The sequence below is a fragment of the Copadichromis virginalis genome, linkage group LG17 (genome assembly GCF_057382275.1).
Source record: "Copadichromis virginalis isolate Kocher_CV1m ecotype Utaka linkage group LG17, C_Virginalis_male_GT1.1, whole genome shotgun sequence".
NCBI classification, from domain to species: Eukaryota; Metazoa; Chordata; class Actinopteri; order Cichliformes; family Cichlidae; genus Copadichromis; species Copadichromis virginalis.
This window is the reverse complement of record NC_140634.1, coordinates 22,665,548-22,692,931: the sequence shown is the minus strand read 5'-3', so window position 1 is coordinate 22,692,931 and position 27,384 is coordinate 22,665,548. Positions and strand designations below refer to the sequence as shown.

General features: G+C 43.9%; 1 long non-coding RNA gene across 2 annotated transcripts in view; it reads right to left on the bottom strand.

Moving 5' to 3' along the window:
• Positions 1-560: 560 nt before the first annotated feature.
• Positions 561-27,384, bottom strand: part of LOC146689410 (uncharacterized) — a 45,683-nt gene continuing 18,859 nt past the window's right edge. The window contains exons 3-4 of one of the 2 annotated variants that reach the window (XR_014916181.1): positions 1,324-1,428; positions 561-1,214 (exon numbers count right to left, since the gene is read on the bottom strand). This is a non-coding gene — a long non-coding RNA (uncharacterized LOC146689410). Of the gene's footprint in view, positions 1,429-27,384 lie in introns of both variants that reach the window. The other variant, XR_014916180.1, reaches the window with a different exon arrangement.

The window sequence follows — 27,384 nt, the reverse complement described above, 5'->3', positions numbered from 1 at the left end:
ATTCCTTCACGGGTTCACTGGCAATGCTCAAGTGGCTCCCTCTTAACAGCCCCCCTAATCACTCAGGGACATAATCACAGGCCACTTTGAAGTAATAGTCAATTTGCTACGAGTCCACCGTTTAACAGAACTGCTTCGACACAGGCTGGGGCTGCGAGCTGGCCATGGAAGATGTAAAGATAGGAAGGCCGAGACAGTGGAAAGGACACTTTTTTAACACTAGATTCAACAAAAGGTAGCATATGCATGCTTGTTAAAAGGACTCAGGTCGCGCAGACAAAGGGCAGGTGAAGTCGATAAGCCGCGGCAAAGCAAAACTTAGCCGAGGCCACCTGTGTGTGTGCATGTGTTTGGTTGATGACAAGTTCACAGGAAGTGCATGAACTTATAGCTGTCAGTCAGTCTGCACGCTCTGACTCTGAATGCAATTGTTCACAATGAGACACTGTACCTGTGATGATGTGTGCGTGTTCCCCTGGAGTGAATCAGCTAGAGAAAAACGTGGAGGACGGCCTCGCGTTGGCCCGTGTTTATTGTTTACGGTACTCCGGGTGGCGCCAGGTCCTGAAAAAAACAGAAGCTGAAAAACACTTTGTTTTGGTGGGGAGGCTGCTCCTGTGGTTTTGTAATCACCATCACTATCAGAGGCCCCGATCGCTTTACAGAGAGGGAGGGAATGATGGTGGGAGGGGGTAAAAGGTATGTTATTCCACACGGTACACAAAAGGGAGTAGAGAGAAAGAGATGTGGGTGCCTGGCAGTGTGTCTGTCTGCCCTCTTTCCTGCCTCCTCATCCAGGCAGCTGACTCAGGCCAGGAGTCACTGAGACCGTCTGAGTGGTCACGCAGGGTGGTCGACCTTCTGCCAGGGGCGAGATAATATTGTGTGACCAATAGGAACCTTTTGTTAAAATATTTGCTATCATATGGGTAATGTTGCATGAGTCATATATAATAGACCTTTAGAGAGTTTTTTCCCCCCCTGTCTTTACTCTTTTCATTTTAGCTTCTTGAGCTCTCAGCTTTCTGCTCCTTTGTGGCCTTTCCCCTGGACAGTTTGGACTACTCAGAAGTGCAATTGGTTGCCAATAAATGTTATTTTGTAGTAGTTTTATTTTTTTTCAGACAGTTATGCTCAAAGTAACACAACTCCAGGAATGTGCTTCTCGATGCTAGTGCAGGTTTTCTCTGTTGCCTATCTTGGTCCGAGGATCTCTAACAAAACAGTTTCACTTCCTGGTTAAAAGAATAGTTGGATAAAATGCTTGTTTTGTCTTCTGTCTCTAGTGAGAGGAGATTATTAATAGTGTCGTCCTCCACTCACCATCCAAGCTGCCATTGTAAAGTTTTTCTTGTTGATGCAGTAGTTTGGTATCGGCCCGCATCTTCTCCCTCATCTTCCCTGCTGGCTTTGTAGTAGTAGTTTTCACTGTCAGATAGCAAATTGAAATGTTTGTGATAATATTTCTTCCATTTTCTGTTCCCAAAATGACATTGAAACAACTTCAGATGTGGAAACTCCTGAAAATAAAGTACAGCGACTCAGGAGGGACATGTGAATATGGCGCGTGCTGGACTTCCTCTTCTTTTCTCGTTCCACGTAAATGTCGAAGAAATGTGATGCCAAGGATTCGTCTTGAAATTGTTTCTCATGACCTAAAGTCATAAATGTGTTACACACCAATAAACTGCATGTGGTTGATGTTTCTTTGATTGGCTTGATTGAAATGTCTGCAATGCTGCATTTGTGTGCAGTTTTAGTAGCTCAGAAAAGTGACCACGAACCTCAGTGTGTGATGCAAGATTTCAATAATCTTAGGCATGCCAATCACCAGATTCACACAACAATAGACTGTACTTTCTACAGACACTACAGTATATCTAACAAAATCAAATTGATGTTAGGATTGGTAATGTGGAAATCTAGTGTCACTGTGTCATTGTGAATATAATGTTATATTGAAAAAATGTTAAAGTTTGAAAGAGCTCAAACAAAGGAAGCGCTTTTGTTCCCCACTGACTTATACTCCTTTAAGAGATTATCCAATGGGAACTGCAGCTTTTTCCTAATTTGTATGACTCTGACTTTGACTTTGACCTTGACTCTTTGGCCAGCAGCTTCACTGAAGGCCTTGAAGCGTTACATGCTCATACCCATATGATTGGTGCAGTATTGGTTGAAATCTTTGGTTTTTAGAAGCTGTAAAAACCTGACATTTTATGACATTTTTCTGTATGGCGTCATTGTCAAATTGTAGGGCATCATATTGAAAAAATGAAAATTGTCTCTCCATGCCTTTTCATACGACATATTACTTAATATGGTTTCTTTAATTTTTTTTCAAAGTCGACTCTGACTTTGATCACGAACGAAGGTCGTGGTCAAATGGTTAGCTAGCATAAGTACTCATGTCCCTGGAGGCGTTGTTCAAAATAAACTGTGGGAAATGTAACGTTTTTACTGATTTTCACATTTAGTGTGACCTTGACCTTGACCAGATTTTCATCAAAAACAAATCAGCTCGAGTCGTTATTGGTATCCACCGTCACAAAAACTTTGAAAATGATAACTTGAAAACCATGGACGCCAGACTGTTAACGAATAAACAGACAAACAAATGGAACGATTACATTCTCCTTTCTTTTGACAGAGAAACGAAGGAGAAAACAAGTCTCATTTTACAGCATGATGAGTCAGTGACTTCTCCCTTTGAATGTTGCAATGCTGTTTTCTACTTAGGAGTCTTCTTTGGAAAAAATTAAGTCAAATTTTGGGAAAGTAAAGTAATAATGGTATTGAATGGCATAACACTAAAACAAAACTTAATGACACATCATCACATCTTGATGAATGAAGTATTAAAGATGAAAAACCTTACTGACAGACATTCTGTAATTTGTTGAGAACAAAATGATGTACCAGCAAAACCAAACTCATGAGCCACCAGAGGTCTAGAATCACATGTTTTTTTGTTTTTTGGTATACATTAATTGCAAAAATAACAAAAGAAGAGGGTTTGAGGAAGGTGGAAACTAAAGCATGAGAGCTCTCGTTTTTTTTTTTTGTTTGTTTTTTTTTTACCAGAGTGGTCAAAGTGCCACTCCAGTCTTGAGACTTCTAATTAAAAGAACTTTGAAAGTCTACATAAAGACTGATTTCAATATCATATTTCATATTTCTGCTTATGTATTTAGTTATGTAGAGGCAACTGATCAGTGTTTTAACTCATTTGAGAACTGAAAACTGATGAGGATTATGGATTTGAACTGAGCGATATACCCTCAAAATTACATGTATATATATATATATATATATATATATATATATATATATATATATATATATATATATATATATATATATATATATGTGCGTGTGTGTGTGTGTGTAGAGAGAGAGAGAGCTATTTGGAATAGATTATTAGATGTTTGTGATGATATACAATAAAAATACTGAGCAGCTTTTTATTAATGCTTGCAGCTTGCAGGAAACAGTATTTATATAAGTGTAAATAAATGAATCACATTCTCCATCATTCTTTTCCAGTGAGCTACTGTCACTGCTGACACACTAACTAATCTGTTATGTGAATCTACTGAAACAATATACCTGCAGCAGCGTTACAGTGCAATAGGCAATAGTGGTGACAAATGCAAGCACAGAAGCAGCCTAAGGAGTGCTTGCATTGTACATTTCAAGTAAACTACTCAATACTTAACAGTTTAAGAATAAGTAAACTCTACTCCAGCTTCACAATATTGTTACTAGGGATTGGTCCGGTGATGCTGTATGAGCCATTTTACGTTTGGTTAGTATGTTATCCTGCCTAGCCTGGTTGTGCTCGACAGTGTGTTTTTGCTCCCAAATTAAAGAAGTTTGTTGTTTGCAACTTTAGTGGGAGCGGTTTTCTTGCATATTTTGTAAAGCACTGTGCTTTGGTTGAGTTAGAGGAAGCGAGAGAGACAACAGAGAGACGAAGCTGAGATGGTTTGATGAATATTGAGAGGTTCATGGATGTAGATTCATGGAGGAGGATGCTAGGGACAGGGTGAGATGGCGGCAGATGATCTCATGTTGTGACCCGTAAGTGGAGCTGCTAAAGGTTTGTCATCCAAGGCTTGTCTCATTGTGGGCACTAGGGAACATAAATGCATGCGCTGTGACTTTAGCTGGAGTAGCCAGAGTTTCTCAGACTTTTTGGGGTGAAGGATCCCTCAGAGGGAAGAAAATTTCCCAAGGGCTGCAGCAAAATCTGAACGCAGATTTGGCTGGTTTTGTCTTGGGTGCAACTTAATGATGTATACTGACTCAAATATATCTCCTTGCTGGGCAACGAGCTAGCTGGCTAATATGCTCGTTGTTAAATTTGTCCTGTGTAGGAAAGGCTAATGTGGTGTGTCACATGGTAGGGCCAATATTAATTCCTACTGACAAAAAGTATTGGACACAATGATTGAAATAGTACATGACAACCTGCTAAATATTTAAGTCTTGGGCTATGAATTCTAAATTATGTGCACAGCTAAATACCTCTGAGTTTAGCATGAAAACATACTATCTCATTCTTGTGCGCACTCTTTAGCCAGCAGCTTCACTGAAGGCCAAGCAAAGAGGAATGACTCACTGAAAGTTCAGGCCTCTGACTTTCACGGGAAGCGATGCGCCGATACAGATGTCATGAGCAATACTCGGAGAAAAGCGTCACACTTCGCAGCTCGTCTGCTTTACCTGTCCATGAACAAAGAGCACATCGAGGCGAGGAGGGCTGCGCTCAGCCTATTTTCAGAACCATTAGCGCGAGGAGTGTGTAATTCAGAGGGCACGAGCTGTCTTTATTCATGTAACGACATTAGGACATAATGAATCATGAAGAAGGCGTATTGTTCCATGCTACTCTCCCTAACACTTCTCACTTAGAGCACACACACACACACACTCGCAGGTGTAGAACATCATTATCGCCCAGTTCCAATTGATGAAGAGTATTATACTGCCAAATTGATTTTCTTTACTCTGCGATCACGATGGCACAAGAAAGGAGAAGACGAAGAAAAGACACAATCATCAACAACTTTATATTCCAATCAGCATATCTGTGTAGGACGAATAAAAAAAGAATTGCAGAGAAAAATGGAGCCGGGGCTCAAATCGCTTTAAATTGCTTTGCTTTTTTTTTTCTATCTAGAAATGTTACCGATTATCATGAAACGCGTAAATTGAATTCTTTTTTTTCCTTTTTTTTCATTTAAGTAATAATTGATTTGACATTTCCAAGCACTTCAAAGGCTGTTTGGCCTGAAGGCTCTGCAGTAAATTACAGTATAAAGCTGAGGATTTACCATTAGCTGAGTGTCAAGTGTACGCTTGGCTTCCCCCGACTCCCCCACTTCCTCTACTTCCCCCTTTTCTCTCTATCGTCCCCTTCCCCACCGCCCAACCAAAAAAAAAAAGAAAATAAAAGCTTCTGAAATTCTAGTCAAACTTTATACAACTTGTCTTCACCGCCCTGTTTGTGTGCGTTTGTGTGCCTGTGTCCTGGTGTGCCATTTTATTGTAACACTATAAAGGCCCAGTGTGTTTATCAGTAAACGGAGCTCCACACAGTTTGCCTGCCTTCATTATAACTCTTTTCACTTCCTTGTTTAGTTTATATTTTTTTCCCCCGAAGAAATTCCCGTCTTTTCTGTCTGCGTCTTCCATGCGGGGAGCAACAACAGGCGGGAGGGTGTTTGATATGTAAATAGTCTTTTCAACAAAGGCCAGGTGCTATCTGTGGTTACAGAGGCTGATACTTCGGCAGCCGATGGCTTCTGAAACACGCAGAAACACAACTGCACACAAAGACCGAGATTCAACCAGCATGTCCGGCTGACATATATTTGTTTTTTTTTTTTAATCAAAAATCTGATTCTCATCTGGCCAGTATCACCATTCTCTTATACAAACTGAAGAGTGCACATAGCTTATAACTGGTTATCTATGACATATTAAGCTAACTGATACGCCTTAAATAAACAGTCCCTGACCAAACCACCATGTTTAGCTTGTAGGGATCAGTGAAAGGAAACATGTTCGGTCATGTCCTATTTTAAATGTAACTTATCCACATTAAGATTTTTATTATAACAAACTCAGTTTTATTTTTGTTGTTATTCTATGAATAAACTGCTGTATTCACTGAAGCGCTGAACTTAACTTTAGTTTTGACATCCTCTACAGTTTTTCACTAAACTACATTTATTTTATAGTTACTAGGAAGATTTGGTTTTATATAGAAATATCATCGGCTTATAAAATGTTGTATTTTTTACAAGTTATCAAGTACAAAGCTACAGATATTATAATCTTTAAAATGCTTTTATTTTTGCATCATTAAGAACATGTTGTAACTTTTGTGTACTATCAGTAATGACTACTTTTACTTTACGGGAAGATTTTATGATTTGTGTCGGGTCATGGAGTAATCTTCAAAACACACTTAAAACCAAATTTTTAATAACTGTAGTAAATAAGTTTGTATTATGTTCCTGTTTATTTAAAAGTGTCTCTTAATCTGATTTTGCAATGCTTCATCTTTTTCATTTTTGCTTAAAATGTGAATGTAAAGCCTTTTCCTAAAGAAAAAGGAACTTTTGATCATTTAGTACTATGTCGTTTCCTGATAATTTCGCTTTAAACTGCTACTTAGTGGTATAATGAATGCAAAATTGTGATATAAACCTTCAAATTTGGCATTAACACTTGTGTTTGAGTGATGAACCTCAGTTGTTCTTGATTATTTTTAAAGTTATCATGTATGTGAAAATCTTTCCCACATTGCTAAAGTAAACACTTACCTTTGGCATCAATTTAAAGAAAGTGAACTTCCATCATGGCAGCAAAACTGTAAACCCTCACTACGATCGTCTTAAAGCAATAGCCACAGTTTTTGATCATTTTTAGAAATTCTTAAAAACAGTTTGGTTACATTTATAGATGTGTTATGTCCTTCATTTCTAATCATTTTATTTAAATGAAAGCAACGATTGACTATTTTTTTTTATTGCTTTTGGATAACGACATGCACGGTGACATTTAGGCATAAAATTACACATATGGCCAGTTCCATCATGAAAAAGCATGCATAGACAAATAGTTTTAGGATTTTTACTTAGTCAAACCTCAACTTACGTGCATGTGCGGGACCTTAGACACACATTACACAAGCCTACGCACACACACGCTTACCTACTGATTGTCACCTGAATCCCAAGTTAGCTGGAGGTGACAAGTATTGTCTTTTGGCCTTGAATTAATGTGCCTGTAAATACGTTTTTTTTCTTTCCCACCCTCATTCCTATTTGTTAAGTTATTCATAGAACTGCTGATTGCAGGCAGCCATCGTCAGAGCTAAATGAGGGCCTTTGTTATTGTTGAGTAATTAGGACAGCCATCATCGTGCTCCGAGATGACAGGGTCAGTTAAATAGTTTCTCTCTCTCAGTAGTCCGGGCTGATTATGGGAGCTCAGGCAGGCAGGCAGGCAGGCAGGCCAGGGAGCTGGAGTTGGGGAGGGTTGGGAGGCGGGCGGGGGTAGTACAGATGGAGAGGAGTGGGGAGGAAAGCAGACCTTATCTCAAGCAATTAATCAGAGACACTCATATTGCAGGACAATTATTCAAAGCTCACTCCTGCATAACTCAGCCCAAGGTTCCAGTGGGCTCGCTGTCTCTTTCCATCCCCCCTGGACTGGAAGGTCAGGAAAGTGAGAGGAAGGTGGAGTTGAGAGAAAGAGAGGGACGCTGTTGAGTGTGTGTGTGAGTGTGTGCCGGAGTCAGCTGAGGCTACGTAGGGTCAAAGTCACTCAAAGTCTCGTCTTCTCTGGAGGCTTTTTTTTGTTCTTCATCGAGTTTATTCCCCATCATGTTTACATGTATTAAGTTTTTTGCCGCTGGTGGAATAACATGGGCGTTCACTGTTACTGTCTGTGTGTAGTGATGTGTATAAATGTGTGTGCGTGCGTGCATTTAGTGCCCAGGGCAAGCATTATCAACATTCCTCGGTGGCAGCAGGGTGTCTCGCCTGGCACCACACAAACAGGAAAAGGAAATAGCTTGACTTCACTATAGTTATCTCCCAAAGATCCCTCACAGTGTGCGTGAGTGTGTGTGTGAGAGAACATGATAGCCTGTTTAAGTATGGAACAGTAGAAGACTCGATTATATTGAGGCTCCTTGTTAATATTGAGACCATGTTAATGATATTTAAAGGGAATTTAAAGGGTGTAGTTCAACCCTTTTCACCTGATGCACCTGCACCATCCTGTCTGAAGGACTCATGAACCCCGTTGACAACAACACGTCTTAAACTGGATCACCTCCTACTGGTTTTATTCAGATTACCTGTATTTAGCTAAGGTTAACAAACTTTCTCAACCATTCACGACTGTTTCCTGCTGAAAGCGCTATTCTTGACGTAAAATACTAAATCACATTTTATTTGATATTTTCATCACTTTTTCTCTGGTGTCAACTCTTAACATGACTTGTTCCTAAACATCACTGGCTGACAGTCATTGTTAGAAAATAGTTCACGGATATGACCTCAATTTTGGCTCGAGGTACCTCTTGAACGTCGCCTGGATGTCCCTGTTAGACCTTCTAGCTAAACAAAGGTTATGTTGATGAACTGAGAAGAAAAAAAAAGCACTTCAGGAGTCACTCAAAATCCTATGTTTTTTAGCACTTTTTGAGCCCTGGAAATGTCTTGAAAGTGTTGCTGATTATTTTAAAAAACATGCAGTAGTAATTAGGGAGCACATGTGGAAAAGACGTTCTGCGGCTCTCTGTTTAAGTGCTAACGAAAAAGACAAAGACAGATGCATTTAATTTCATTCTGTCTCTGAAGACAGAGCAACCCTGTTGGTCTGTTTAGGAACTTGTGAGCAGATCAGAAAATATGTTGTGTGAATGCTTGTTTGCTCAGTTTACATAATCACATAAATAATGCAGTGAAAACAATGCAGAAAAAGCTAAGATAGGACCATCGGACCAACAGATACTAAAAAACATGACATGCGAATCATTTTGACTTCAACGTTCAAGTGGAACAAAGTTTATCTACATAAACAATAACGTGTTAAACCTGATCTGTTAACTTTCATTTGCTTGGTTCAGCGCTGACCTGTCACACCTATGAAGACAGCCTGTTCTCACTCTCGAGGCATAACATCCTGACCATTTCTCACGTCCCGTGGCGTTCCTGAGGAACGCGAAAGGCGACCTTCCGCGTTCTTATGCTACGCGGGTTATGGCTGAAATTCAGTAGAATGACGGTCCCACTGCAATACACGCTCCAGGCATGTATTCCAGCCCTAACCCTAACCTAACCAGCACTTTGATGATGTTAAATCATGTTTTCCAAAGCGATTTAAGTAAAGCGTAATATGTTGACGAATCATCACCTGGTGTAAAATATTACTCTTTGTGAGTGAGAACATTTCGCTGAAGATGTTCATTTTTCATAACCATCAACAAGCAAACCAAACCAGTCATTTTTATTTTGCTCAGCCAAATAAGAGGATTAGAGTGTGCGTCTGCTGCTGGGTTTGTTTAATGTGTCTATTTATTTTTAATAGTCCATGCAGGACTTTTGAACTGAATGTCAACAACAAATCACTTTCAGCAAACTTCAAACACACAAAAACATTGTGAAAAAAAAGTGTGAATGCAGGACTACCTGTGAAAGAAACTTCATACTTGCTGAATATTCCTCCTAGAACAAATACTTAATTTATCGCAGATTTGGGGAAAAAGAATGGATGTTGTATATTTTCTGTCATTCTAGTTGTGCCATCCTTCTCTGCTCTTTGGCAGAGTGAGGGTGGCTTCAGTCTTGTGTGTCAAAAGAAAGAAGAACAAGGTTTAAATGTTACTCTGGGGAGATGGTGATAGACAAAAGCTGGTACCTTTATTAAGGATTAGCACTAACTAGCCTGCTGTTAAACATGGAGTTTAGTGTATTTATTCCTGGGATCTTTTGTAAGAGATTTAAATTGTGACTGCTACACGTTTACAAAACAACCAATAGGAATTCAATTTTTAATATAATATAACACTTCAGTATTAGAACCATTAAAACTTAAGCAAATTAAATCAGACATGCAGCCAAGATGATGGTCTGCTCCAGCTATGGCAGCAGAAACTTTGGTATTATTATAACGTCCACCTGTTATCCTCACTGCACCAACCAGCGTGGAGAAGGATGTAGCATTGGAAAAAAAACTGTGGAAGAACAGATAAGTGGTTTCAGTAGGTATTATCAGTATTACCATCTATATACATGAAACTTCTTCTGCAAGCCTATTAAATCCTGTCACATAGTACGGCATAGTACGGAAATATCACGGTGTGAAGGCCGTCCATTCTGCCTGATGTAAGAAGGCGGAAGAGATGGCTCCATCCTGTTTTGTCTCTACTGGAAGGAGGTTGACGGTGAGATAGAAACAGTCTTTGGAATTCACTTTACTGAAGTTTCAATGAATAGAGCATAGAGCTATTGCACATAATTCTCTAAAAATTAGCTCATTTGGAGCTACAGCTCTGATCTTGTACATTAAAAACTCACCAAACTCCACCCAAACCTTCCTCCCCACATCAAGTAATCATTGGCATCCTAATATCTAGTTATCAGTATAATCTTGAAGAAAATATCGATACCGTTAGGATAAGAGAAACCTCGTTCTGCATTGTTATATAAATCAACCAACGTTGCTATTTTTAGTTCACTTGGTTGGCCCGGACACTTGCTAGAGCAAAATAACAGCATCCTGATAAAACAAGTAAACTTTGGCCGCCATTCAGCAGCATTCACCGCCTTTTCCCTTTCCTTTGCTCTCGTTCCAGCCCCAACCTGATCCACAAATGTCACCTCCACTCTATGTATAAAAGGAGAGGAAGACATCGAGGAGGAGGGAAGAGAGATAGATCAGCGTGAGGGAGAGAGAACGAGAGAGGGAGAAAGAGGAAGAGTGTGTCATAAAATGCAAATGCAGCCTGCGTCCGCTTTTACAAATTAAATGTCAGGACATAAAATATTGTCAGTTTCATTTTGCAGCCAGAAGGATGACAAATCCATATTCTCCTTTAAATAAAACTCTTATTGCGGTGGAGGGGTAATCATGGCAGAACAAAGCGCTGTGATTAACGATAGCAATTTATTGTATCTGGCGGCTGGCGAGGCACCGGCTAGGGAGAGGAACAGAGAGACATCATGGTTATCATAATTCATATCGTAAATAACAGGGCCCAGCCAATCACAAGGAGCCGCCGATGTCATCCCAAATAACCTTTGATAACAATTACCATAGAAGGCAGTACAAACCCTGAAGTCACAATGTTATCTTATCCCTATTCTCTGCTTGTAGAATACAACACTATTACCATATAGATTAGACTATTTATAATGGTGCGTGTCATTCTGGGTGCAGCTTTAAGTCGTCACCGTGTATGTGTGTAGGTGTAGCACGGTGAGGACACGGTGAGGCTGTGTGTTCGTGGAGGTGTGTGTATGTGGACCGGGTAGGTGGACCTGTCTTTGGGAGGAGATTATAGCCTGGTCTTTATGAGGAGCTGAATTGCCCTCTCTCAGTATCACACAGGAGCACATTGCCAGGGCGGCCGGCTCTCACAATGGCGTGGTGGGAGAGGAGTCGGGCGACGTGTGTGAGCGCGCGCGCGTCAAAGTGTGTGTTCGGGGAGGGGTCGTGTGGGTGGGGACTCAGTGGAGTGGAGGTGGGGAGTAACACAGGGAAAACTGGAGGAGGCGATATTAGTGGGGGGAACGCTGATAAGTGTGGGAGATTAGCGAAGGCGTATCTTGTCCGAGGTGTTGTTCCTTCTTGTTTTATCTGCTGATAGAAAATTTTCTGATGGGAAGCAGTGATATGTGGATACACGGCTTCCCACCTTCACCCATGCCGCCCACCCACCATCATAGCCACCCGCCCATGAGACGCACAGTGTCTTTCTTTGTGTTACTACCATAAAACTTTAACACGGCAAAGAAAATCAGCAACTATCAATCACAACAATTAACCCACTGACAGGTGACGTGAATAACACTGATTATCTCATTACGGTGCAATGCTCTACTGGGAAACCTTAGCTCCTGCCACTCATGTGGATGTTATTTTGACATGTACCACCCATATTCACATTATGGCCCACTAAGCACATCCTGTGCTAAAAGCACTCCCCAATGGCAGTGGTCTCCCCCAGCAGGAGAATGTGCCCTGTCACCCTGCAAAAACTGTCATGGTTTTGGCTCAAGGGCACAATAAAGAACTGATGGTGTTGCCCTGGCCTCCATACTCCAAATTTCAATCTGATCCAGCATCTGTGGGATGTGCCTTAACAATCCCTGGAGGATCAAAGGATCCACTGACAATGTCCTAATGCCAGACATCACAGGACATTCCCAGAGGTATAATGTCCAAGTCAGAGGTAGTTGGCAGCATGTGGATGACCTACAATATATCAGACAGGTAGATATAATGCTGTGATTGACTAGTGTGTACTTGACTGTATGCATGCACTGCATGGAAAATAGTATCAGGTCACACCACTTTATCTTTGAATTAGTCATGGTCACAGGTTCACACAGTTCTTCTCTTCTAGATCACCTCCACAATACACAATCAACTCTAAGTGGTATTACAGCAAAGAGGAAGCCTCTAGGAATCACAGCAACGCAGCCATGAAGTGGAAGACCATGTAAAGTTACAGAGCGGGGAATAGTGGGTAAAAGTCGGCAACACTCATATGACTCAGTAACTACAGCTTTATGAGCTTCATGACATGGTTTTCATGGCTTCACATTTTTATTTATGTAGCGTTTAAGTTTGGACATAGATTTGGTTTCAACCTGTGGATAATCTGACCTCTTGCAGTGGGTAGGAAACAATAATTTAATGAGCAGGTTCCAGTTTTTCTTGCATCTTATTCCAAATGTTTTGCATGTATTTTTGGGGAAAACACATAATAAAGTTTAAATAATATTTCTTTTATATATATACGCCTTTTTTTTTTTTTTTTACTGTTTCAATGACTGTAGCAGAAGACGTGCTGCTTGTGACCAGCCAGCCACTTGGCAACAGCTGACAAGCTTTAAGTACAGAAGTGGAAAAAACAATAGGTTTGCAATGACTGTAGGAGAGCGCTGATCTCCCTAAGAGGAACCACCTGACTCCTCTCACTCCTGTTGCAAGTGGCAAGTGTGACTCTTTCAAACCCAATGAAAACAATGAAACCCAGTCAGTGAAAATTAAGGGAAACTATCTGTCTGGAAGTGAGAAAAATGGATAAGGAGAGCAAAAAGCTTGAGGAATAATAAATATTATAATAAATAAATATTATAATGATAAATATTAAATATAATGTCAAATAGGATTTTTAGTAGCATACTGAGGGTTCAAAATATAATTAGAAAAACACTTTATAATTTCCAGTGCTTTCCTATAAAACTTGCATTCTGATTCTGTGTGATAAAATGCTCTGTTAGATTTTAAGCTTAAGTAGCTATAAATATGATAAATTTTTACTCCCTGAATGAAAACATGCGAACTGCATATGAAATTCGTACAGGTTAATGAACAGCAAGCAAGAGCACTGGAATGGCAGATAATCAGTTTAATGATCATGTAAAGAATAGCGCACATATGGAACATACATCTACAAAAATAGATTTTGCATGTATTTGTCGCCTCCAAAGTGAGAAGAAAAAAAGTAAAATAGCTTCAAAGGATACTCGATTCTTTAGTTGAAGGAGGAAGATGAAGGGAGAGGACAAGCACAAGGACAAGATAAAGCAGAGCAGGGAGTGAGAGGGAACCGAAGGGACCAAAGTGAGGACGAGGTGAAGGAGAAAGAAAATGTCGCATTTTTATGCTTAACTTCAGAGAGGAGAAATTCTCCTCTCTTGAGCAATCCAATCCCGGACTCCAGATCAAGAAACATGCACTGGGAAGACAGCCTACAAGCTTGAGGTAGATTAGGAGCAGATAGAAAAAAAAAAGCAGAGAAAGTAACATTTAAAAAAGTCATGCTCAAGAGCAGGACAGAGAGGAAGACCTCAGAGGAAATGATGTAGAAGCGCTAGGCAGTGGTATATCTGTAGTTTCTGGCATGATGTCCCTGTGTGGGCTTGTGAACAGTTAATCTCTCTTGACAGGATCTTTATTTAAATAAAGATCCTGTCAGTGCTGTGTGCTTTCGGTTGCTTAAGAGGAGGACCTACAGTAGCTCCTGCAAGACTCCAAATTGCTTTGACAAATCATGGCTGATGAGAGAAAGGAGCCTTCCTACCTGCGCATAGCTAAACATGCCTGATGGAAACACCTCAGCAGAACTTTAACAAATCTGAAGGCATCTAAGGAGAACGAGGCGAGGCATGTTCTCAGATATCAGAGCAGCTTAAAAATAAGATTATGCATTTAATAAAAATGCAGACTGTCCTTGTTATTTTTACATCTCGCGCACTTGAGCTGTTCGTGAGTGAAATCCTATTTCTGCAAACTGTTCTTAACCACAAACTGTATAAAACAGATGGACAGAGCCAACATGATGCAACACATTGATTAATGAATCCACAAGCCAGACTCACAAGAGGGCGGAGGGCTAAGCTATCCACTGAGGCACAGACAGTGTGGGCACATTGCAGAGCATACCTGCTAATTCATTAATAACAAATAAGATGCTCAAGTCCTGGGCAGTTATCCACTGTAAGTTATAGTATTTATTAGAAAACTGGATAAAAATGCAAATGGTTAGAGTGTCCAAAGTAATACATAGCTTTAATTGTTAATAAAATTTAATAAGGTCATTTTAAAAAATAAAATCACCACTTTACAGGGGTTGGAAGGAGTGAAGTGGCTAGAGCGGACAAAACCCTTTGTTTACATGTTGTAAAGTTGACAGAGGTCTACAGGGATTGACTCACCAGCCTCAAGTGGCCATTAGACAAACTGCAGGTACGTTTATACTTAAATGTTTCATTCTTCAGACCTTTTAATCTACCAAAAGACAAAAAAGGAGATAAATAGAATCCAAAAAAAAAAAGAATCACAGGGCCAGTGGTGAATTTACAACGCTAAAATCAATCAGCTGTGTATGGCCTGTGTTGCTCCATAATAGTACATGATGCAGAAGCTGATTTACTCCAAGTTCAAAAATCCCACTGCCTCTCTTTTCTCTGCCACTCTCCCTTCTTCCCCCAACGTTTCTCATCTCCTCTCGTAGATGGAATTCACAAAGTGATTTTCTCCTCGTCCTTCTAAATCTCTTGATCACTTTAATTTTTTGCTAGGCTGCTTCATCGGTGTCCTGGGAAAGAAAAAAAGAGGAGGAAGAGAAAAAAGCCAAGGGGCGAGAGACTGCAAACGATGCTGGGCGAGTAGTGAGGGAGTGAGAGAAAAAGAGGGAGAGTAGTATAGAGTTAAAGCTTTATCAGTGAGTGCCCTGAGGTATGTGGGGACGCTGCTGAATCCAGAGAGATTAGGGGAAAAATGCAGCACATGGCAGTAAGGGGCTTACGCCACAGCTTGTATTAGTTCAGGTGAAAAGAGTATTGCTTTTACATAAAACTGGACAAATCCAGCCACAATGCATTTCCCGTTGGACCACAATGGGGTCCTCTATCTGCGGACCTCACCTCCTGTCCCCTGGGTTCCCCCAAAGCTCCTCTATCTAAACAGGAGACTGAACGAAGGAGGAGAAAACACAGATGGACATGGGCGGGAGGAGGAGATATGGCACCACACCAGACTTCATTTTCAGAGTTTACCAGAGAGGAGGTTGTCAAGAGATGGCAAGGACGTACTTCAGGGACAGGGGGTTGTGTCCATCTCAGTTATTCTTTAGCTGATTAGCTCACAGACTACAAAATGTTTTGATTACTGTTCTGATGCCACATCAAGATAATTAAAGCTCACAAGCAATAACAGTTCTCACAGAAATGATAAAATGCAAAGTTAAGCAGGTTGCTGATGTACCATGATGCTCACACAGCAAATCTGATGCATTTCAGCAACACTGATTCCTTTGATGCAGAAATCTTTCCACATTAGTATGACTTTCAATCTACTGTCAATAAAAGTAGGTATCTCTGCAGCTGTTTCACACTTCAAATGACTCAGCGCTAAGTAAAGTGTGTCCTTGGAGCCAGATGCTTTTAATGTGAAACGCATGCACGAGTCGTTGGGTTTTCTTGAAGCTTAAAAAAGCCCAAACAGGAAGCAAATGATACTAACAAGAATTAATACTGTGAGGCCTAAGTCATCATCAGTGATGACCCCAAACCTACCCCCAACCGTAACCCTATGATTTACAGCAAAGTAAAAAAAAAAAAAAAAAACGGGTGGGGGGGGGGGGGGGGGGGGGGGGGGGTTGGTGTGACAGAGTAGGACATTCAAGATGGGGTGAGGTGGAGGCAGATGAGCCACTGTGGTGACACATAAAGTTATATTGTTGGTCATGCTACACCTCAGCCTCCTAGTGGATGCACCTATGTTACAAATTTGAAAATCCTAGCTGACTTCCTTTTTGAGATTTTGCAATCATTTTGAAGAACATGACCTTTGATCTTGACCTTGAGGTCAAGGTCACTGAAATTTAAAATTGTATGAGAGTTCTAGTAGCTGCACCTAAGGTCTTAATTTGAAGATCCTACATCTCGAGTTACCATGTTCACAAAGTGTCCTTGCTGCCCGGCCAGGTGATAAAAATACCCCATCAACCTTTTATGGCCGAGAAAGAAAATTGACTCACCATGACTGAAACACAGACCTCTTGGACATTTTTGCACCACACAGCAAGAGCAGCAACTGTTTGAGCATTAAAAATGCTCCAAAAGCCACCAACAGTGCAAACCTGGTGGAGAGGTTGATGTCAGTGACTCTAAATAGAGTAGGTGAGGCCTAACAGACAGTAGCTGGGTAAAGCTGTTATGAAAGTTACTGTAATTTGACCGGATTTTATCAAGGCTATAACTACACTATAAATCTGGACATTTTAACATTGAAGTCTTTGGAAGTTGACTCATTTTTGAGCCAGCCTCAAGTGGCCATTTGAGGAACTTTTGACCACAGAGGTAGCTGCTTAGTTAAAAACAACAGACTGGTTAAAAGTAAGCAGATGGATTTGTCTGTTTGATCAGAAATCAGATTCCTGAGCCCATCACTGCTCTGGAAAAGTCAGTAAATCACTTAAATAACTTCTGTTTTTTCTTTAAATGAAGATTTAATTGTATCCCCCCTCACACAGTTCTGATCCCACACTGCACTGGCAGATATAGTGAGGAAGTTTCACGGGAAATAAGTTTTACTGAAATCATCAGAGGGAGGGTGAGATGAATATAAATCAGTTTGAAAAAGACTGAAAGCCTGTGTAGAGCAAGAGGAAAGATTCGAGATGAACGCACTAAGTGATTGAGCAAAAAGGTCTCATCCTTCTCTTTTGGTGGCGCGTAAATGCTTCACTGAGACACTGAAGTCTCCCATTAGTTTCGCAGAGACTTTTATCTAAATCTTCTGTTCCTGAGGTGCATTTATCAGCCAGGTTTTTCATCTTGAAATATAGGTTGAGAGGAGCTTGGCCTGCACACTTCTTTATCTTTCACCTGTCATGTACAGTAAGCCCAGGTAACAATGGCGCCTTACATTAAATTACACACTCGCTCTGTATTCACGCCATCGAGCCAGACATCGGAAGCGGCTCCGACAACCCCTCCCATCCTCGCCATTATTGGCAGAACAATACCCTCAAAAAGCCAAGTTGGTCAAAAAAAAAGAGAGAAGGGCCGTATCTGCGACAGCGCTTAACATCAATTTGTGACACGATTAATCAATTTGGACCGTTTCTCTCTCTCTCTGTGCCTTGTCACTGTCGTCACTCGTTAAATAAAGAGAGGCGGCTGTTTGAATGAGCTGGGGCTCATCACGATATGGCGCAGGTTAAGTAGGAGGCGCATGTTTTAGGATAGCGCCCTGCCGCTCCCTCTCGTCCTGAAACACTTAGCTGGTGATTAGCATAAGCTGATAGCGCTATCAGGAGCGTGCCATTGTGGTGACCCTGAAGCCCCTCTCCTTCTCCACCATCACCACCCATTCTACCCCCCTCCACCACCTCCTCTTTTCTCCCTCTGAGAAGGTCTTATCTGGGATGTACAGGGCCTCTGGAGCCTCCTGGGGAGATGATGGAAGGAGGAGGCAGAGGTGGAAACCGTAGAGAAAGGATGGGATGGTTGGGTGAGAAGAGGGAGGGCAAGGGGGTGGGGTTGATCCCATTGTTAAACACTCAGTTTCTTTGCATGTGTCCTCTAAAGTTTTAAATGATTGGATAAGAAACTTCAGGGACTCTTTTCAGATTGCGGTTAGAAAACATTTTACATGCAAATTTAAACAAAATATCAAAAGAAGAAAAATACATACATATTTCATCTAATTTTGGACAGGAAAATAATAAAATGTGATCCACTGAATTATATGATGTCATATTTATCAGTTCAGAAGCTTTTGTTTGTTTATGACCATATATACGAGTAGGAGCGTGCACAACTAACAAACTAGATGTTTAAATGTTTGCTCGGTCTATTTATACTTCTTTTATTAATATAAAACAACAGATAACTGCTGGGTCTAAGATGTTATTCTATGTTATGTTTCAAGTTGACTGGAAGGGACTGACTCAGAGAGAGAAACCTCTTCACCGACTAGTGCTTTGGCAGAGGAATTGTGGAGCATGCCAAACATAAATATAAATACTAACAGTGGCGTCAGGGCGCCGGGGTTGCCGCCCGTGTAAAAATATTGCGAGGAAAGAATCCATCATGAAAAATGAATTACAAAAAAATATAACAAAGAAATGTACCATAAAGTACATTTTGCTCATAAAATGTGTGTGTTTGCATGCACGTGCCTTCCAGAATCCATTTTGAGGTCAAAATTGAACATTATTTATCTACACGTCCCTATGGGAGTATAGATAAATAGCAAGCTAAAGACAAACCTAATGGTTTTCAGTTACGAGGGTCTGAGGCTAAGTTTCGAATGTGTGCTATATGCTATATAAATAAGATTGAATTGTAATGAAAAATATTGAATTGATTGGACCATCCTACATCCTTTTACACATTCACACATCGTCACAGCACAGGCACTGTTGTCTTGAAGAAGAACAGGAACTCACTTGTTAGCTATCTCTCGACGATGGTGGCTTCAAGTGCCGCTGAAACAGTGAAGTTAAATTCCTTACAACAACATCCATGGTTTTCCAGAATTAAATGTTCAGCAGCAGTCCTCGGATTGTGGGAGAGGATATACACAGACCTTTGCTAGCATCCGGCTAACCGGATGTGGGGTGAGCAAAGTCATGCTTTCCGTCTGACCCAATTGTGTCATTCCTGTTACACTTCTTTGAGGTCAACTTGAAGTCAGCTTGAAGTTGCTTGCATAGTTGGTGCATTATAATGTACATTTAAACTCTCAAGATCTCTCTTTTTGCAGCATTACCCTTGCACGACTGACCTAGGTGTCACAGGCCACCGGGGCAGACCGTGTGGAGTGAGTGGAGGACCCAAGAGCAAACAGAGGTGAGGACACAAAAACCGGACTTAACAGAAGGCGAGCCTTTATTTAGGGCCGAAAACTTAAGGAACAAGGCAGCAAAGCAACTGAGGGAAAACCTGAACATAGACTGGGAAAACTATGGCTAAACAAAGTACAAACTAGGACTAGTTAAGGCTGGGAAACTATGACAAGGGGTAGGGGAGATAACACAGACGACGCGACACAGACTGTAAGAAACACAGAGACTAAATACACATGAGGGATGATCAGGGGAAGTGGCCACACATGGGAACGCAGCTGACACACATGAACTTAACGACAGGACAGGAGGAGTGAGCTGAATACACAGACAGTGAATGCAGGCCTTCAAAGTAAAACAGGAAACATGAGACATGAACCGGGGAGACGTAGTACAGGGGGAGGTGACATAACTGACAGCATGAACTTGACAGTACAAGACACACAGACATAAACACACGAAGGGCAAGGGAGACGTAATGCAAGGGTGACATAATTACAAAAAGGGCTGGACTACCTTAAAGAACCTAAGCAAACAATAAACATCAAAATAGGTTAAGCATAACACACTGGGTCACACGACCCAGGACCATGACACCACCCCCCCACCAAGGGCTGGCTCCAGACAGCCCAAACCAAAAGAAACAGACCACCGAGCCCGGGCGGGCGGCAGGGGACCAGGACGGAGGGACCAGAACAAGAGAAAAAAAAAAAAAGCCAACAGAAAACACTGGAGCACGTGACAACAGGCCAGACACAGTTCAGGGGGTCGGCCCGGAGGGCGGCAACACACCAGCCCACAGTTTACGAGTTCAGGCGGCCGACCCGGGGGTTGGCAACCCAACAGGCCACGCCATCCCCCATCAGGAGGCCGTCCATGTGAGAGGCAGTGGCGGTGCGGTTCGGGAGGCCGACCCGGAGCCCGCGGGCACAAGAGTTCGAGGGTCATACGGTCGGGGGGCCGACCAGGCGGGCGCCACAGGTGACAGAGCCGGTCAGGAGGCCAGCCGTGTGGGTGGCAACGGCGGCGGCGAAGGGGACGGCGGAGCAGCTCAGGGGGCCGACCGCGCGGAAGGCAGCGGTGGCTCTCCAGTGTCAGGCGCACTGGCCGAGGCCCGGTGGGCACAGGACCAGTCGAGGCAGGACCAGACGACGGCGAAGCAGGAGCTGACGCAGAGGTTGGACCAGGCGACGGCGAAGCAGGAGCTGAAGCTGGACCAGGCAAAGCAGGAGCAGAAGCCGGATCAGGCGAAGCAGAAGCAGAAGATGGCTGGACGGGCTCCTCGGGCCCTCCAGCTGACGTGGCACGAGGCCGGTGCGGTTCTCCTGAACCCCCAGCTGACAAGGAAGGTTGCTGGATGGGCTCCTCGGGCCCTCCAGCTGACGTGGCTTGAGGCCGGATGGGCTCCTCGGGCCCCCCAGCAGACGTGGCATGGTGCTGGACGGGCTCCTCGGGCCCTCCAGCCGACGTGGCTTGAGGCCGGATGGGCTCCTCGGGCCCCCCAGCTGACGTGGCATGGTGCTGGACGGGCTCCTCGGGCCCTCCAGCCGACGTGGCTTGAGGCCGGATGGGCTCCTCGGGCCCTCCAGCCGGAAGAGACGGCTGAAACAGAAAGCAGTCTGAGGCGGAGAGAAAGCTCACGCCATTCCTAGCAGGCTGCTTCCCAGCCTGTACAGCTGACGTGGAAGGAAGCTGAACGGGCTCCTCGGGCCCTCCAGCTGACACGGCGTGAGGCCGGATGGGCTCCTCGGGCCCCCCAGCAGACGTGGCATGGTGCTGGACGGGCTCCTCGGGCCCTCCAGCCGACGTGGCTTGAGGCCGGATGGGCTCCTCGGGCCCTCCAGCCGGAAGAGACTGCTGAAGCAGAAGGCAGTCTGAGGCAGAGAGAAAGCTCACGCCATTCCTAGCAGGCTGCTTCTCAGCCTGTACAGCAGACGTGGAAGGAAGCTGAACGGGCTCCTCGGGCCCTCCAGCTGACACGGCGTGAGGCTGAACGGGCTCCTCGGGCCCTCCAGCTGGAAGAGACGGCTGAAGCAGAAGGCAGCCTGAGGCGGAGAGAAAGCTCACGCCATTCCTAGCAGGCTGCTTCTCAGCCTGTACAGCAGACGTGGAAGGAAGCTGAACGGGCTCCTCGGGCCCTCCAGCTGGCGAGGCACGAAGCAGCGGGGGTGCTGCGAGGTGCCGAGGCGGCACACCCAGGCATCCAGCCACAGGTGCAGGTCGGGCTGCGAACTGGGCAGGGAGCTGAGCCGCTGACTGGGCAGGGAGCTGAGCCGCTAACCGGGCAGGGAGCTGAAGTGGACATGGAGGTGTTTGTGTCAGGGCCTGCACAAGTGGCTGAGCAAACATCAGAGCGGGATGCCGACCTGGAAGCTGAGCAGGTAGCCGGGCTGAAGCCTGTGGCGAAACAGACCGCTGGGACATAACTCTACGCTCTGAGAGGGCAGGTGAAGAACTGTCCTTAGCACCCGCAATCTTCAAACAGGGGTCAAGAAAGTGAACGCTTTTAATGTTCACAGTACCGGCGTTAGACTCTGAGAACACGATGTCTCCTGAGTCAACAGTCTTAGAATCTTTAAACTCAGAGTTCATTGTCTCCGGCTTGATGTGAGAAAACTTGGTCACATGGACGACATTCACATGGCTGCTAGTGGAATTATTGCCTAGGGGTACGTTTCCAGTGTCAAGATCAGTAACACATACAATGTTATTTGTCATGTCACAGAAAACCAAAGTAGACTGCACTTCAATCTCAGCTTTGGGAACATTAGCTTCATGGGGTGTGGCTGAGGGAGCAACACCTGAAACAGAACCTTGTCCTTTTAAGCCATTAACGTGGCTTCTGCTGCCCTTGGCTGCCCTCGCTGTGGAGCTAAACACAGTTTCTTCTGACTCATAACATGACTTCGACAGAGTGTCGCTCAGGGAAAAAGTCAGGTCAGCTAACACAGTTTGCTCATCTCCCACAGCATCCAGAACACAGTCCAGGTTATCCATAGACCCTCTAGCATGAGTCATGACTGTCTCAGGCCGAGCATGTTCAGACACACAATACACCTTCTTGGCTAACGTGCCCATGTACTCACTGTTTATCAGTTCGCCACCTGGTCTCAGGTCCTGGACTGAATTATTCCTGGCAGAGGTGGAAACAGGTGCCCTGCCCTCACGGAATGGAGGTGGGTTAATTACTGGGTCTAAGTTCCCATGCCTAGAATTCACAGTGGCGTCCTCACCAACTAGAGTGGGTTCATGGTCACAATTCTCAGACGCATTCAACTGGGAGTCAAAAGGCTCAGTTATATAAGCCACACAGGAAACAGTCTCTGGTTTCTCTAAATCATTAACATGGTATCGAATTTCCTTATCTGCTCCCTCAGAACAGGTAGACACAGCCCTGCCATCCTCGCTACATGACACTGGCAGGGTTTCTGTTGGCGCTTGTACGGCCACATGAAGAGCTTCTACATCAAAATTCCTGGAAACCCCACTTAATGGTTCACGCTCAGTGTTGCTCACATTTCCAGCAACAAGAATGCCCCCAGACTCATCATCAGTGATTGAGTGGTGGTTAACACAGGTCACACATGGAAACGCTAAACATTCATGTTGAGACACTCTACAACCCTTGGGGGGCCTCTCTAGCTGTTTAATTTCAGTCTTGCTGCTCGTAGTGTTACTATCAGCTGGTCCATTTACAGTCTCTTTGGTCTTGGCCGGTAAAACAGATATTTGCACGGACTCTGGCTCTTTGATACGATCGCCTCTCTTATGGCTGAGCCCGCAAGGCAGCAGTTCAGTAGTGGGCATAATCTCGCCCATGGAAAAGACACGTGGAGCAAAAGCACAGTCACTCACCTCCATGTCGGAAGGGGCACGAGATGAAACGAGACCCTCCCCAACCTCCAGCTGCCGAGCGGCGCCACGGTGACGTCGCCGTCGCCTCTTCCCTGAAGGCGACGCGGTGACGGAAGCTCCGGTTGCAGGGGAAGTGAAAGGGGGCAGGCCCTGGCAGCTCCGTGGGCCCCCAAGAGCCAGGCGCGTTCCCCGAAAGACTTGCTCATAGTCGGGGGTCAGCCACAGCTTCCACCGGAGCTTCTCCTCCAGCTCCGCGAGAACCACCTGCTCCCGTTCAGCAACGTCCTGGGCAGTGATTTGTGGGGACATCTCCTCAGAGCCGAAAATCACTGCTGACGCGGACTCGGAGGCGACTTCGGCCAGCGGTTCCAGCCCAGGCGACTGCTCTGACGACACCCCGGACTCTGGCTGCGCTGACGTGCGGCGGCGACGAGGGCGCCGCTTCCTCCTAGCAACGGCTGTTGACACAACATTGATAGCCGTGACGGCTGGCTCCTCGTCCTCCGACCACATCCGTGCCAGAAAGGAGGCTGGAGAAGCGAAGTCCGAACGAAACGGCGAGGGTGAGCGGCTCGTGTACGAAGGAATGGATGGTAGCGACCCCAGGTTGCGCCCGAGTCTCAGTGAGCCAACCTTAATCACCCCGGAGCCGCAAGATGGTGGAGGCGGTGATGGGGAAGTTGCGTGACAGCGGAACGGTGGTGACGCAGCCCGTGCGCTGGGCGCCTGCTCCTGAGGATGGGGTTGGAGGATGGTGCGGAGGTAATCAGAAATCAGGGGGGGTAGCGCCTCCCATAGCCAGGGGAACACGGTTACGCTCACCCGCAATGGGTGAAGCAACTCCTCCGTATCCTCCTCCCCGGAACGCTGCATCCACTGACAGCATAGCACTTCCACTGCCTGAACGACCTCCCTTCTCTGTGTCGCTGGGTCCATACTGGTCGCGTCGTACTGTCACAGGCCACCGGGGCAGACCGTGTGGAGTGAGTGGAGGACCCAAGAGCAAACAGAGGTGAGGACACAAAAACCGGACTTAACAGAAGGCGAGCCTTTATTTAGGGCCGAAAACTTAAGGAACAAGGCAGCAAAGCAACTGAGGGAACATAGAACATAGACCTGAACATAGACTGGGAAAACTATGGCTAAACAAAGTACAAACTAGGACTAGTTAAGGCTGGGAAACTATGACAAGGGGTAGGGGAGATAACACAGACGACGCGACACAGACTGTAAGAAACACAGAGACTAAATACACATGAGGGATGATCAGGGAAAGTGGCCACACATGGGAACGCAGCTGACACACATGAACTTAACGACAGGACAGGAGGAGTGAGCTGAATACACAGACAGTGAATGCAGGCCTTCAAAGTAAAACAGGAAACATGAGACATGAACCGGGGAGACGTAGTACAGGGGGAGGTGACATAACTGACAGCATGAACTTGACAGTACAAGACACACAGACATAAACACACGAAGGGCAAGGGAGACGTAATGCAAGGGTGACATAATTACAAAAAGGGCTGGACTACCTTAAAGAACCTAAGCAAACAATAAACATCAAAATAGGTTAAGCATAACACACTGGGTCACACGACCCAGGACCATGACACTAGGGGGTCATGTTCGAGTCTTTATTTTGTTTGTTGGTTTGTTGGACGGCCCGTCACGGGTTTCTTTGTAGATTTACAGCCATAAATGTTGTTACAAACCAAGTGCAATTCTCTAAAATCAAATTTATAAATGTCTTTTGAAAATATTTCAAGGCAGAAGTATCTGGTAGGACCTGCGTCTTAAAATTCAGGGTCAAGCATAAGAGTCCTGAAGACAAAAGTAGTATTTTTTACCTTAAGAGAGTATTCACGGTATCAGTTAATCTCTCTGTCTGTTTTCTGTGCTAAAGGTTTCAGTGTTTATTTGACACTTGAAAGTAACAAACCTAGAATGAAAAGCTGATTCATATTCATGCTGCTAATTTGAGAAAGCAGTAATACCTCAGTGAGACTTTTCTGTGTGTGTGTCGTGAGGAAAAAGTATGATGAAACCGCAAAACAATACCCGCACATAAACACGAAAGCGGCGACACATTTCTTGAAGGTAAGCAATTTTCATGCACGTTAAGAGCTTAGCATCGGCGCTATTCATATCAGTTTACCATTATGATGCAAATGATAACAGTGGTGCCTGGCTTCCTCTTCTCCCTTTTCTTATGCACTTTTACTATGAGCAACATGGCACACCATAGTATAGATGCACACCTACATTACAGTGAACACACAGACGTGCGCACACACACACACACGATAAAATTCACCCAGCTCCATTGCTTATCCCCTTTGTTTGAGCTGATTGGATCTGTGGCGATCACATGTTTACCCAGAGCTCTATCTCTTTGAGAAACCTCCGTCACGGGTAGCGGAGAGTAACGTTTGCCTCTTTTTGTGTTTTCCTTTTATTTTGGAGACGGGCACGCACACACGGTCTTTATGTATATATGCTAATAGGCTGGCTAACACCGTTTCACACTGTTTGTTTCTGAAAATGATGCAACTTGCCAGACATCCATTTTTTGCTGATGTTCACATTTTCTTTTTTTTTCTTGCCTTTCTCAGGGCGGGCATTTTGGAGAGAGAAAATCAGAGAGAGAGAGAGAGAGACAGAGAGAGAGGAAAAGGAAGAAGAAGAAGAGAGTGGTGGAGGATGAGAGGAGGAGGAGGAGGAGAAGAGGCGAAAGAGGCTCGTGTTCAAAATCCACAAAGGTTTTGTAATAAATGCATCGACGACAATAAAAACAAAAACATTAAAGGGAGAAAAGACGTGTTTCTGTGTTAAACAATTAGTGCTGCAGCATTAGAGCCGATCAGGAAGAGACAAAAGCTCGGCAGCGGCAGGGGTTTACCCCAGACACAAAGACACAAAGACAGATGCTCTGCAGCCCAGCCAAGCTACAGTACCATACTAGCTTTCTCTGGAGCTGCACAGAACCACGTCCACAATCCAACTGTCTGTGGGTCTGTCAGCGAGACAAAGAGTGCCGCAATTGAAATAGAATTTCTACGTAACCTGCCCCTAAAGGTGTGATGTTATCTGTAATTTCAACTTACAGTGTATGTGCTTTTTTTCCCTTTTTGCAGGCAATGAATCATATCTGTTTCCAGCACTGGATGTGCAAGCCGCTACATATGTGGTAAATGATTGACAGGTGCTTTCCCTCCCCTACAGCCTCCTACAGCCTCACAAACAGTACCTGACTGGGCTGATCTTTTTGCCTGATTTCAAAATGAAACCAACATGGCTGCCCGTTTGCAAACTTTCTTCTAAGTTCTAATAACAGCCCAGCGTGACATGTTTCTGGAAACGTGAGGCAAGACATAAGGCCTGCAGGTGCTGCATCAATCTTCATTTTAGCTCAACAACGGCCGCTTTCGAAGTTTTTCAACGTTTCGACGTTTCTATAGGTTTCACACCAAGGAGGTTGTGCAAATGAGGAGTGAGTGACATGTTCCCCCATTCCACGAAACACAACGGCACGCTACCAGAATGCACTGTAAGGCTGGATACATGGACAATGAAAGGTAAGGTAAGTCCAGACAAATAAATTAACGATAATCCTCAAAGCCAGCTCAAATTTAAGACTACTACTATTAGCGTTACACCAGTATACAGGCTACACCAGCGTTTCAGTTTCTTTGTATATGCCAGCATTATTGTACCAAACAGCAAAACACCAAACAGACTATTAAAATATAGAGAAACAAGAAGCACTCCAAGAACACAAACCTCTGCCAAGGCAGCCCACTCTGTTATTTTTTTAATTGTATTTTATTTATGTGGATATAATAAATTTGTAGCATTTATTTAAATATTTAGTTATAAATATCAAGTGAAAAAAGGTTTTTGATGACAAT